Source organism: Alosa alosa, chromosome 4 (assembly GCF_017589495.1).
Source record: "Alosa alosa isolate M-15738 ecotype Scorff River chromosome 4, AALO_Geno_1.1, whole genome shotgun sequence".
Classification (NCBI taxonomy): Eukaryota; Metazoa; Chordata; class Actinopteri; order Clupeiformes; family Clupeidae; genus Alosa; species Alosa alosa.
The window spans coordinates 22404144-22419301 of NC_063192.1; the positions used below are offsets into that span (position 1 = coordinate 22404144).

The 15158-nt window shown below is 36.5% G+C and overlaps 2 long non-coding RNA genes across 3 annotated transcripts; one reads left to right on the plus strand and one right to left on the minus strand.

Moving 5' to 3' along the window:
- Positions 1-7637: 7637 nt before the first annotated feature.
- LOC125293709 lies at positions 7638-9463 on the plus strand. Its single transcript, XR_007193408.1, has 3 exons — positions 7638-8033; positions 9031-9165; positions 9396-9463. It is a non-coding gene; the product is annotated as an uncharacterized LOC125293709 (long non-coding RNA).
- Positions 9464-9566: 103 nt separating this feature from the next.
- LOC125293715 lies at positions 9567-11143 on the minus strand. 2 transcript variants are annotated; one of them, XR_007193412.1, is made up of 4 exons: positions 10897-11143; positions 10495-10815; positions 9927-10021; positions 9567-9681 (listed from the first exon to the last, which is right to left on the minus strand). It is a non-coding gene; the product is annotated as an uncharacterized LOC125293715 (long non-coding RNA). The 2 variants fall into 2 exon arrangements; XR_007193411.1 differs by having other exon boundaries at positions 10495-11143.
- Between the last annotated feature and the right edge of the window lie 4015 nt (positions 11144-15158).

Sequence of the window (15158 nt, forward strand, 5' to 3'; positions counted from 1 at the left end):
ATAGAGCAATTAGAATCTTATGCCAGGTGTTCAGGCCACCTGGAGCCACTGTCTCAGGCTTTAAGCATACAATATGGCTGTATTAAGACTGCAGATCCTGTTTAACTGCTTCCTGTGCCCACAACTGTTTCAACTGTTACTGTAACTGTTTGTCAACTATGACTCCCATCAACTGTATCCTCTGCCTTCAACTGTTTCAAAATAAAGTCCTCACTACTAGCTAGTTAGCTAGTTAAGCATCAACATTTTAACACATACATTAACATAGTTAGCATTTTGCAAAACTGCTAAAATGATTAGCAAAAGTTAGCTGAGTCACATAGCATAGTTAGCATGTTAATATTGTTAGCATAGTTAGCATGTTAACATTTTTTTAAGAAAACTGCTAAAAAATGATTAGCTAAGTTAGCTGAGGAATGTGGTTAGCATAGTTAGCTTGTTAATATGGTTAACATAGTTAGCATTTTTAGTAAAACTGCTAAAAAATGACTAGCTAAGTTAGCTAAACATCACATGATAGTTAGCATAGTTAGCATTTTTTTCAAAACTGCTAGAAAACATGAGCTAAGTTAACTAAGTAACTTGGTCAAAATAATTAGCTTTGTTAGCATAACTGCTAGCAAACATTAGAGCCATTCCAACTGTCAGTTATCGCCAACTATCTGTCTATATAGAGCCTTTAAACTTTTTGTCTACCAACACGCATTAAACTATCAGTATGTCAACAACCTTTAAACTATCTACATATAACTTTTAAACTTTCAACATTCATTAAACTATCTGTCTATTAAACTATCTGTCTATTAACAACTGTTAAACTATCTACATTCAACTTTTAAACTGTCTAGGTCTAAACTATCAACTTTTTATTAAGCTATGCTATGTCTGTCCTAGCTTCATTTTCATGCACTGTAATTCCCTGGAATTGCATTCTCTAGTTACAGTGCATGAAAATGCACTGTAATTGTTCTTCCTAGGCTTCTTATTACAGTGCATGAAAAATGCACTGTACCTGTTCTTCCTAGGCTTCTTCTTATTCTTCTTCTTCTAACGCGTTTAATGCAGCTTCAACCGTTTAACGTAGAAACTTCATTCAAACTATGTTACGTAGGTCTTACTTAGGACATGGGTGCTATGTATTTTTCAGCTTTGTAACTTTTATACTTTTTAAACTATTAATTAAAAAACTGTTCAAAATTTCCCCATAGACTTAACATGGGCTGATGACATCACAATAGAGCCGTTAAGCAATTAGAATCCTATGGCAGGTGTTCAGGCCACCTGTCCCAACTGCCATTCTCAGGCTTTAAGCATACAAACTGGCCCTATTAAGACTACACATCCTGTTCAACTGCTTCCTCTGCAAAAACTGTTTCAAAATAAAAGTCCTCACTACAATATTTCACTGTTAAACAATTTAACCCTTTAAACTACTGAACTTTTTAACTGTTCAGCCATTGTAACTGTTACTTGTCATCAACTATGACTCCTACCCACTGTAGCTAGTTAGCTAAGTTAGCTAAGTCACATGGTTAAGATAGTTAGCATGCTAGCATGTTAAGATGTTAATTAAAGCATTTTAAGAAAACTGCTTAAAAATGATTTTAGCTAGCTAAAAACTGGTTAACATAAAATGATTAGATTTTTAACAAAAGCTAAAATGATTCACATGGTTAGCATAGTTAGCATAGTTAGCATGTTAGCATGCTAGTTAGCATTTTTAACAAAACTGCTTAAAATGATTAGCTAAGTTAGCTAAGTAACATGGTTAGCATAGTTAGCATGTTACAGTTAGCATAACTGCTAAAAAATAATTAGCTAAGTTAGCTAAGTCACATGGTTAGCAAAAGATTTTAACATTGTTAGCATGCTGTTAGCATAGTAACTTGGTTAACATTATTATCTTTGTTAATATAGTTAGCATAACTGCTAGCAAACATTAGAGCCATTCCAAGTGTCAGTTATCGTCAACTATCTACCTAAATAATTTAACCATTTAAACTATCCACTTATTTAACCGTTCAATCATTCCAACTATATTAAACCTTATCTACCAAGTAAATTATTTACCTATATAAACTATCCACCTATTTAACTGTTGAGTCATTCCAACTATATTAAACCTCATCTACCTAGCAACCAATATAGTTTGTTTTTACTCTGTATGATATTTGACATCATATTTTTTGCATTTTCATGCACTGTATTTCCTTCAGGAAATGCTTTTCTAGTATTAATATTATTCTTCCTCTAACGACTTTAATGCAGCTTCAAACCGCTTAACTTAGAAACTTCATTCAAACGATGTTAGCGTGTAGGTCTTACTTATGTGACTTCAGCTATGTATTTTTCAACTTTGTAACTTTTATACTTTTTAAACTATTAATTAAAAACTATTAAAATTTCCCCATTGACTTTACATTAGATTATGACATCACAATAGAGCAATTAGAATCTTATGCCAGGTGTTCAGGCCACCTGGAGCCACTGTCTCAGGCTTTAAGCATACAATATGGCTGTATTAAGACTGCAGATCCTGTTTAACTGCTTCCTGTGCCCACAACTGTTTCAACTGTTACTGTAACTGTTTGTCAACTATGACTCCCATCAACTGTATCCTCTGCCTTCAACTGTTTCAAAATAAAAGTCCTCACTAGCTAGTTAGCTAGTTAGCATCATTAGATTTTTAACATAGTTAATATAGTTAAGATTTTAGCAAAACTGCTAAAAAATGATTAGCTAAGTTAGCTGAGTCACATGGTTAAGATAGTTAGCATGTTTATTGTTAAGCATATAGCAAGATGTTATCATTTTTTAATAAAACTGCTACAAATGATTAGCTAAGCTTAGCTAAGGAATGTGATTAGCATAGTTAGCATGTTAAGATTGTTAAGATTTTTAGCATAACTGCTAAAAAAAATGATTAGCCAAGTTAGCTAAGTCACATGGAGTCAAGATAGAAGATGTTAGCATTTTTTTTTCAAAACTGCTAGAAAACATGAGCTAAGTTAACTAAGTAACTTGGTCAAAATAATTAGCTTTGTTAGCATAACTGCTAGCAAACATTAGAGCCATTCCAACTGTCAGTTATCGTCAACTATCTGTCTATATACAGCCTTTAAACTATTTGTCTACCAACACGCATTAAACTATCAGTATGTCAACAACCTTTAAACTATCTACATATAACTTTTAAACTTTCAACATTCATTAAATGTATCTGTCTATTAAACTATCTGTCTATTAACAACTGTTAAACTATCTACATTCAACTTTTAAACTGTCTACGTCTAAACTATCAACTTTTTATAAAGCTATGCTATGTCTGTCCTAGCTTCATTTTCATGCACTCGTAATTCCCTGGAATTACATTTTCTAGTTACAGTGCATGAAAATGCACTGTACTGTTATTCCAAGGCTTTTTCTTCTTCTTCTTCTTCTTCTTCTTCTTCTAACGCAGTTAATGCAGCTTTAACCGTGTAACGTAGAAACTTCATTCAAACTATGTTACGTAGGTCTTACTTAGGACATGTGGGCTTTGTATTTTTCAACTTTGTAACTTTTATACTTTTTAAACTATTAATTAAAAACTAGTCAAAATTTCCCCATAGACTTAACATGGGCTGATGACATCACAATAGAGCCGTTAAGCAATTAGAATCCTATGGCAGGTGTTCGGGCCACCTGGACCAACTGCCAGTCTCAGGCTTTAAGCATACAAACTGGCCCTATTAAGACTACACATCCTGTTCAACTGCTTCCTCTGCCAAAAACTGTTTCAAAATAAAAGTCCTCACTACAATATTTCACTGTTAAACAATTTAACGCTTTTAAACTACTGAACTTTTTTTTAACTGTTCAGCCATTGTAACTGTTACTTGTCATCAACTATGACTCCTACCCACTGTAGCTAGTTAGCTAAGTTAGCTAAGTAACATGGTTAAGATACAAGTTAATGCTAGCATGTTAAGATAGTTAGCATTTTTAGCAAAACTGCTAAAAATGATTAGTTAAGTTAGCTAAGTCACATGGTTAACATAGTTAGCATGCTAGTTAGCATTTTTAGCAAAACTGCTTAAAATGATTAGCTAAGTCACATGGTTAGCATAGTTAAGATGCTAACATGTTAAGACGCTTAGATAAGATTTTTAACAAAATTGCTTAAAATGATTAGCTAAGTCAGCTAAGTAACATGGTTAGCATAGTTAGCTAATTAGCATGTTAACATGCTAGTTAGCATAACTGCTAAAAATAATTAGCTAAGTTAGCTAAGTCACATGGTTAAAGATACTTTTAAGCATTTTAACATTGTTAAGATGCTAGTTAGCATACTTGGTTAACATTATTATCTTTGTTAACATAGTTAGCATAACTGCTAGCAAACATTAGAGCCATTCCAAGTGTCAGTTATCGCCAACTATCTACCTAAATAATTTAACCATTTAAACTATCCACTTATTTAACCGCTCAATCATTCCAACTATATTAAACCTTATCTACCAAGTAAATTATTTACCTATATAAACTATCCACCTATTTAACTGTCGAGTCATTCCAACTATATTAAACCTCATCTACCTAGCAACCAATATAGTTTGTTTTTACTCTGTATGATATTTGACATCATATTTTTTGCATTTTCATGCACTGTATTTCCTTCAGGAAATGCTTTTCTAGTTCTTCTTCTTCTTCTAACGCACTTAATGCAGCTTTAACCGTTTAATGTAGAAACTTAATTCAAACGATGTTACGTAGGTCTTACTTAGGACATGGGTGCTATGTATTTTTCAGCTTTGTAACTTTTATACTTTTTAAACTATTAATTAAAAACTAATCAAAATTTCCCCATTGACTTAACATTATGATTATGACATCACAATACGGCCGTTAAGCAATTAGAATCCTATGGCAGGTGTTTGGGCCACCTGGACCAACTGCCAGTCTCAGGCTTTAAGCATACAAACTGGCCCTATTAAGACTACACATCCTGTTCAACTGCTTCCTCTGCCAAAAACTGTTTCAAAATAAAAGTCCTCACTATAATATTTTACTGTTAACCCTCTATACCCCAGTGGAATTCTACAACAATGCTTCAGATTCCTGGGAATTCTAAGAGAAAAGGGCAATTTGAGAAACATTTTAATTAACCAAGAATAACTAAAAATCTAATGAAAAGTGTCAATTGTAAGTTTCTTTCAGTTTAAAGATTAGAAATTGCTCTTTCAAATGATATATGATCCATTAAAAATTATATATTCATGTTTCCCATAGACAGCCATAGGCCTACTCACTTACAGTCTCAAAGTTTTTCACTAACAAAAAGTTATAAATATGGTTCACATATTTCTGTATTAGAAGCTGGGAAACACGATACTATATGAGTACTGATTTCATTGAAATAGACTGGCATATCTTGCACTTATTTGGGATTTAGCTGGACAGTGAGCCTTACAGCTAAAAAAAATGATGAGGATATGAACTAACGTGAGGCCATGAAGCATAGCGTATGAAATCGGGACTCATTTGATAAGCATGTCACCAACAACAGGGACTGTTAATCCTGACATGGATTTACGTTTTGTTTTATATGCACATCATGTTATATAATTTATCTAAACTTGATCAGTTGATGATAATGAACCTGTTGCACTCGTTCACTAACCTTCAACCTATCCTGTGCTAACATTACGAGTCTCAGACTAACGTTAACGTTACATCAGTGAAGGTAGCAAATTAGCAGGCTTTTTTTTGTAATCAATAAGATGACGAGACATTGGCCTACTTGTATACAAATACATTTTCCTGACATCCATAAGCAGAAAACACAACGGTGGTTCCCGCTTTGGTTATTAGTCAACAAAACTCATTTAGAGAGACATACATAAGTAGTAGTTTGCAATAACTATTTGTAAGTGGGATAACGATAATGTTAGCTTTACTGTACATGCCAGAAAGGGGTAATGTTAATGTGATATAACTGCAAATAAACCTGGCATGGGTTTATCATAAACTTTATTGTTAATTAGGCCATGACCCATCATTGAATTATGCCTATATTTTGCTGGTGCTAGCTAAACTCAAACTGACTTTCACAGTGACAGCCATACACTTTTTTTTATGCCAGAGAGGCAGCTAAGTCAGTCATGACAAACGGAGGATGCTAACGTTAAATTTATTACACTTTCATGTTTTTATTTTGTCAATTTCTTACATCAATATGATCGCCACTTACATCAAAACATGGTGGATGCACATCAATACCATCTCATCTAATGAGAAAAGACGCGGACGCTTGTTAGAAGCCATAACTCCAGAGGCACCGTAAGTCCTCAGCCGGTCAGTCAACAGGCTAAACTCAAAAATACCGGAGAAAAGTCAATAGCGACCTAGCCATTTATGTGTGTCAAAATAAAAGTCTGGTGTTTATTTATCCACTAACGCTGTATTATTTCATGTATGAAGGTTATACTGTAGCAGATGTCTCTTTAAGAATTGAGGGCCGTCCGCCGCTACAGGAGAATACAGAACGTCCGACGGCCGGGCCGCCACGGGTATAGAGGGTTAAACAATTTAACCCTTTAAACTACTGAACTTTTTAACTGTTTAGCCATTGTAACTGTTACTTGTCATCAACTATGACTCCTACCCACTGTAGCTAGTTAGCACGTTAGCATTGCTAACATTGTTAGCATTGTTAACATTTTTAGCAAAACTACTAAAAATGATTAGGTAAGTAACATGGTTAGCATAGTTAGCATGCTAACATGCTAGTTAGCATTTTTAACAAAACTACTAAAAATGATTAGCTAAGTAACATGGTTAGCATAGTTAGCATGATAACATGCTAGTTAGCATTTTTAGCAAAACTACTAAAAATGATTAGCTAAGTTAGCTAAGTAACATGGTTAGCATGATAACATGCTAGTTAGCATTTTTAGTAAAACTACTAAAAATGATTAGCTAAGTAACATGGTTAGCATAGTTAGCATGACTACTAAAAATGATTAGCTAGGTTAGCTAAGTCACATGGTTAGCATAGTTAGCATTTTAACATTGTTAGCATGCTAGTTAGCATAGTAACTTGGTTAACTTTATTATCTTTGTTAACATAGTTAGCATAACTGCTAGCAAACATTAGAGCCATTCCAACTGTCAGTTATCGTCAACTATCTACCTAAATAATTTAACCATTTAAACTATCCACCTATTTAACTGTTCAGTCATTCCAACTATATTAAACCTCATCTACCTAGCAACCAATATAGTTTGTTTTTACTCTGTATGATATTCTACATCATATTTTTGCATTTTCATGCACTGTATTTCCTTCAGGAAATGCTTTTCTAGTTCTTCTTCTAACGCATTTAATGCAGCTTCAACCGTTTAACGTAGAAACTTCATTCAAACTACGTAGGTCTTACTTAGGACAAGAGTGCTATGTATTTTTCAGCTTTGTAACTTTTATACTTTTTAAACTATTAATTAAAAACTGTTCAAATTTTCCCCATAGACTTAACATGGGCTGATGACATCACAATAGAGCCGTTAAGCAATTAGAATCCTATGGCAGGTGTTCAGGCCACCTGTCCCAACTGCCATTCTCAGGCTTTAAGCATACAAACTGGCCCTATTAAAGGGGTGATAGAATGATGATATAGGGTATTTTGTGCTGGTCCTTAAGGTCTCTGAATAGGGTGTGTAACATTGGTTGGGCTGAAAATGGCATATGTGCTGTTCTATGCGCCCTAATGCAAGCCTGGTTAAAAGCCCTAGAATGAAACGAGAGGTTTTCTTCCTTTTATGGTATGCTCATGAATATTTAGATGACCTGCGTGCTGATTGGTTGGTTTACAAAGAGCGAAGTTCCGGAGCAAAGACGCAAACATGGCCCACAGCACTCACTGAAACAGCCAAGGTGGAAATACTATGGAGACATAGGTGTTGAACAGCATATTTGAGCCTGAATCAGAGGAAGAATCTGAAATGGAGGAGCAACCAGTCGCCCATAGATTGGAAATGACTACTTCAGAGTGGTAAGTTTTGTCATTTACTTGAGTTTGCAACACGTAGCCCAGTTAGCTAGCTGTAATACTCGCACGTTAGTGTCGTAGACTAAGCTAAACATTGCATTAGGTTAGTTTTTAGCATTGTAAGCAACAGAAGTTATTAATTTGCACACAAACAGATGTTTTACAACTTGTACCCTTGTGCATTTTTTGTCAAGATGTCCAGTTAGAAACTAGCTGAAAAGTTTGTAGCCCGTCGTGGGCAGTTCAGGCTATGCTGTAGTGAAAGGAGTGCTGCTTGCAAGGAAAGTACTCGTTTTAGTCAGTAAGTATATTCTCCTGGTGAATCGGTCATCTGATTAGGAGTTACATGCATTATTGTAGTGGTAATATGCGATCTTACAACAGGACGTCCAGTTAGCTGGGCAGGAGCTCTGTGCAGTTCGTAGGCTATAATGTTATGGCTGAAGTGAAACGAGTAGCCTACTGCTCGCGTCAATGAAAATATTACGTTTGTGTCAGTAGGTCTAATGTACTCGTGTAACTACTATCCTGCTGATTAAGTCATCTGATTATCGAGATTTTTACGTTCTTTCCATGTAGTAATGTATGATCTTACAACGGGACGTCCAGTTAGCTGGGCAGGAGCTCTGTGCAGTTTGTAGCCTATGGCTGAAGTGAAACGAGGTCAACGAAAATATTACTAGGCCAATTTGTGTCAATTCAAAAACACTTATTTATCCCCAAGGGGCAATTTACATAGTAGGCTCCAATGGAGTAAAGTACAATAATCAAAAATCCTATAAATATCACTGTTTAAAATACAGTAGGTACAGTCAGTGTAGTGTAATCTTGTAACTATCCTGCTGACATCTGATTGAGATTATTACCTTCTTTCCATGTAGTAGCCTAATATGTGATCTTACAACTCTGGTAACTAAAACTGGAGACATTTGCTACTTTGTGCTACCTGCTCATTCAAAATTACGAAATAACAGCAGGGAAATTATGTTTGTTTTTACAGGTTATTAAAAGAATGACCCAGGTTCCTGAGGAGCTGACCTGAATGACCATTATGGCCTCAATCCGTTGTGCCTCTATATTCTTTGCAAAATGCAATGAATATTTACAGAGCTGACCCTGGCCGAGGAATGGAAAGGTGAGGACAATCTGATACAAGTGTTAGCAGTTACAGTATAGAAAATAAAATATTTTTAACCAATACACATTCATTATTGGTTCAGCATATTGCAAAAACACAATTTGATCAACACCACAAAATGATCAACTTTATTTTTTTGTTTCAACAATCGTCCAGTGATACTCTGATGTAAAATATTAAAAAATAAATAGTAAAAAAAATGCTTTTCCACCCTGTTCTCGTTGCAGGCAATGAAGTGACTTGGCCTACAGGTCTTTTGTGAGCAGGAGCTGGGGTTTCCTTAGAAGAAGCGGCCCGCGGTCATGATCCCCTTGTGTGTGGTGCTACGATATGGAGGGAGCTTTCGGATACTTCAGGGCAGTCCGTTGGATTCAGACCCCTTTTTCGAATCAACCGTGACACATGTTCAGCAACCGCATCCTCCATGGAAGGTCTGTCAAGCTGAGCACACAAGTCCTGGGGCACAGGAATCCGCTGGACGGCATCCCAATAAGGAAGAGGGTCTTTGATTATCTCGAAGAGGACAAGAAAGAGGACTTATATTGGATACTGTAATACAGTGCATTGTAGGCTGTATACTGTACAATAAACAAATTGTATGGCCCTGAACTTTGTTTACAGTACTGATGATTTTGACACCAGTAGCATCAGGTCTAAGACAGCCTGTTGTGTGTGAATCGATAAGTTCTTTTTAGTGCCTATACTGTTGCACATTTTGATTTGTTGTTTGTAATAAAAACATATTTTATTAAACTTACAAATTGTTTGGCAAGTCTGTACATAGTTTCTCCTTGGCTGTCTTCTGTTGTGGGGACCAGCATTCTCATTGAAGTGCATGGCTGCTAGATAAAACCTAAACCAAACAACATAACACAAGTGAAAGTCACTTTTGCATGCACACACCAAGCTGTTATCTCACATCAAAAGCATTTGCTAATATTCTAAGCCCCGCAAGATGCCACACTTGGGGCATCTGTTTGGCATGCTGCCGTTCTTGTAATGTTCTAAAATAAGAACGTGCAAATAAATCCATTGTATCTAGACAACACGGTTTTCAACATATCGACTAGATATCATTTGAATTGATAACGTGAAGTTGTTTCCACTTCTGACGTCAAAAACGTATGTGTTATATGGGTATGGGTTATATTACAGCTTAGCAACCAAACTATCGTGTTACTCAGCTTCAGTTAGTTAGTTTTATCCGAATGACACACAGGACAATTAAATAGCCTTGCCAATGAACTAAATCACACATTCTACTTGCTAGATACACGTTAGCATGGTTAATAACTGCTTAGCGACAAAATACATCAACATACTTACAGCATGCGGTTGTGATGACCTTACGGTCGGAACAGCCCCTCATTTCAGTAACAGCAGCTTAGCAAATCCTGCTTAACTATACAAGGTTTTGAAAACTGCCTTCGGTGAAATGTTTTGCAAATTAATAACGGAGTGTCAAACTTTGCAGGGATCTTCTGGTAGAAAAACATTACATTATCCATGCCCCTTGAACTTTTGAATCCTTGGGAAGACTATGGAAAGTCTCAGCTTTATTTGTAGCCTAAGTTTCAGCCTGGAACACTGCATTTACGACCGTGGCTCATTTTCGATATCCTTGAAGAACTGTCTGCTTTATAATTCCTGTGGAAGTAAACGAGCAGGCAGCTAAACTAGTGTTTGTCTTATCTTCGCTCTCCATTCACGTTCCTGGGCTCAGAGCACCAGTGGGCTGGTCTGTATGTAAATTTTGAGGCGTGACAAATGTACAGGCCAGAGCCAAATAAGGTACCACCTGCGAGTTTGCATAAACTCGCAGCTTCGTTTGGATTCGCCCGTTTTATGGCGGGAGTTTCGAATTGTGAGATTTGCATAGGAAGGAGGTGTCGGTGGGGTTTTGAAGTTCTCTGTATGTCCATTTCACCCACTGAACTATCACTATTCATCTATGACAAAGTAAACTCGGTTTTGCATTCTATGACCCCTTTAAGACTACACATCCTGTTCAACTGCTTCCTCTGCCAAAAACTGTTTCAAAATAAAAGTCCTCACTACAATATTTCACTGTTAAACAATTTAACCCTTTAAACTACAGAACTTCTTAACTGTTCAGCCATTGTAACTGTTACTTGTCATCAACTATGACTCCTACCCACTGTAGCTAGTTAGCATGGTTAGCATAGTTGGCATGTTAAGCTAAGTTAGCTAAGTAACATAGTTAGCATGCTAGTTAGCATAGTTAGCATAACTGCTAAAAATAATTAGCTAAGTAGCATGTTAGCATGCTAATTAGCATAGTTAGCATAACTGCTAAAAATGATTAGCTAAGTTAGCTAAGTAACATGGTTAACATAGTTAGCATGTTAGCATTCCTAACATTGTTAGCATTTTTAACAAAACTGCTAAAAATGATTAGCTAAGTAATATGGTTAGCATAGTTAGCATGTTAGCATGCTAGTTAACATAGCTGCTAAAAATGATTAGCTATGTAACATAGTTAGCATGCTAGTTAGCATAGTTAGCATGTTAGTTAGCATTTTTAGCAAAACTGCTAAAAATGATTAGCTAAGTAATATAGTTAGCATGACTACTATAAATGATTAGCTAAGTTATATGGTTAGCATAGTTAGCATGCTAGCATGTTAACATGCTTGTTAGCATAGTTAACATAACTACTAAAAATGAAAACATTAGCTAAGTTAAGTAACTTGTTTAACATTATTATCTTTGATAACATAGTTAGCATAACTGCTAGCAAACATTAGAGCCGTTCCAACTGTCAGTTATCGTCAATTATCTACCTAAATAATTTAACCATTTAAATTATCCACCTATTTAACCGTTCAATCATTCCAACTATATTAAACCTTATCTACCAAGTAAATCATTTAACTATATAAACTATCCACCTATTTAACTGTTCAGTCATTCCAACTATATTAAACCTCATATACCTAGCAACCAATATAGTTTGTTTTTACTCTGTATGATATTTTACATCATATTTTTTGCATTTTCATGCACTGTATTTCCTTCAGGAAATGCTTTTCTAGTTATTATTATTCTTCCCACCAAATTTCTGCATCTAATTCAGCTTTAACCGTTTACGTAGAAACTTCGTTCAAACTTTGTAACGTAGGTCTTGAAAACTACAACATTACACTATCTAAATTCAACTTTTAAACTATATACTCTGTCTCAGGCTTTAAAGGGGTCATATAATGCAAAACCGAGTTTACTTTGTCATAGATGAATAGTGATAGTTCAGTGGGTGAAATGGACATACAGAGAACTTCAAAACCCCACCGACACCTCCTTCCTATGCAAATCTCACAATTGAAACTCCCCGCCATAAAACGGGCTTAATCCAACGAAGCTGCGAGTTTACGCAAACTCGCAGGTGGTACCTTATTTGGCTCTGGCCTGTACATTTGTCACGCCTCAAAATTTACATACAGACCAGCCCAGTTCAGTTTTGTTCTTACCGACAGTACTCAGTGACGTTGAAAAATGTCAAAAATGTAAAAAATCACCGGAGTTCTCCTTTAAGTTTGAGCAGTAGTTGATTTTCAATCAAAAGTTGCATGACCCTCCCCAGCCTGCAAGAAAATTTTCAACGACCCTCCAGCAGTCTTTTTAAAAAAGACATGACCCTCCCCGGCCAATTGTCGATATCTTCCGCCCACGCTGTAAAGCGCTATGAAAAGACATCGACTTAAGCAATCTTTCTAAACTCACCCTCTGCTTTCTGATCTTACACATCACACTTCACCAAGATAGATTTACTCACTAACATTGTTGTAGAAACACAATAAGCATGGTAACTAAATGCACACTTCCTGCAACTGCATACCTACTACTACCTACTTGAAATAAGTTACTCCTCTAGTAAGTATTCACATGAAATAAAACAATAAAACATTGAGACCATTCAACAAAGCACACTGGGTAATAACAAATTCAACACATGAACTTGTTGCTATGGACTCGTCTCTAGGCCTTCTTCAGTCATTGTAAAGCTGCCGAAGCTGAACATTGTCCAAAACTCAATTTCTCAGACGAGCGTCAATTTGGGAGCTTGACTACACTCCTTCTTTCTCAAATGACTTGAAAATGCCGTTTGCACAATTTCACAAATAATCACAGGGACCGAAAAATACCTAACATGCCAAATTTTTGCGGGTTTAGGCCTATCATTTTAACTTTTCCCCGCTGTCTTGCCGTTTTAATATTTTCCCGTAGAATATCCCATATTACTGTAATACTCTCCTAACATTAGTCCTGCATTCTGGCCTGTGTGTTGTCCTGTTGTTACCCCTTGCCCTTCCAGAGAAACAGATGTATTCAAATCATCGTTTTGCTTGCTTAAATGCGAACTCAGAGTGATGTTAACCTACAGTAGGCCTATTTAAGTTAACAACGTGGTTGTCGTGAGAGCACGATTCATTGGCAGTGACACTGCAGCTTGCAGTGTTCGGCCGTATAGGCGATGTCTATGTGCGCACCTGCCAGGCTAAGAGCCAAAGAAATCCCCCTGTATATTCACTCCAAGTTGGCCTACCATAACTTACCAACTCTACACTGTAGACCATAAACTGGCTATTTATATGACCAATGTATTTGTTCAACTGTATGAAGCAGAATTACGCACTACTTGGAACGTAACACATTTTTGTTGGCAGGAGAGAGAATGACAGCGATTAACAAATTGCACTTGTTGCTGGTTACCAATAAATAGGGCCTACTATTTATTTTTTTGCAAACAACAAAAACAGAAAGGATGGAGACAGCAAAGCTAGAGATGGGCAGGAACAAGGTCAATTGGTAGAAATGCTTGTCAAAACGTTAGGAGCTGGATGTGTGGATGAGTGAAGCACAAGTATGCTTTATAAGCATGCACACTGTTTAAAGTTAGGCTAGGCTACACGGTAAACTAAGTAAACCAAAGTTAAATTTAGCTTTTTTAGGGCTGGATAAAGTTGACCAAATGGATATAGGCTGTTAGGCGTGAATAAAGTAGGCTACTTTGTTGCTCAAACCCTTCCAACGTGGGGACGGATGTTGACATTTTCCGTATTTTGCGTGAGAAACCCGGGAAATCTCCCTTATTTTCATTGTTCAATGTTGACAGAGCTATGGAACGAATATGGCGACAGAAATCAACAATCAAACAAGCCACTTTGATTTTTTGCTGTTATCATTTATACAAAAGATGGGTGACCCCCCCTCCTAGACAAAAAAAAGTTAGGTGACCCTCCCCTCAACAAAGAATAAAAAGACATGACCCTCCCCTATTTTCCTCTGGTGGCCCCGTTTATAAATAACGAACGGTCCCTTAGTTGCACTCATCCTTGGTCACTTTGCAGTGAACAGTAATCCAGCACAACTGAAAAGCCCCTGCAGGCAGCTGAGGCAGGCAGGCCAATGTTGAGTTGCAGATATTGTATTTATATTTGGAAACGAGCAGAAGGTTCAGCAGATTAAAGGGTGTCGAACTGGGGTGGAAAGTGGGAAGTATAGGGCCCCAATGGAGGAGAGGGCCCTTGAAAAGTGGAATACGGGGGGCACAACATTTTCACCAGGCATTAGTAATAACTCAGGTAATCCACACATTAAAAATCCAAACAAGTCCATTAGTCATGTGTAATGAAGTGGAATAACACAGGGGGAAAGTATTGAACACGCTAAGAAAAGGCACTAAGGCAAGGAAAGGGAAGGAGCGAGCTGGAATCTAAGTAGTTAGAGAGTAGTTATCCTTTCTATCTGTGCAAATTAATATAAGCTTGGTTAGTAGCCTAGGTGTCACACAAGAAACATTTCATGATGGATAAAAGCAAAAAGCTCTCCCAAGACCTTTGCAACTTGTTGCAAAACATATCAATGAAACTGGTTACAGATGCATTTCAAAGCTTCAGAATCTTCCAGTAAGCAGCATGGGAGCCATTATCTGCAAGTGGAAGGAACATCACTGCATCATCAACCGGCCA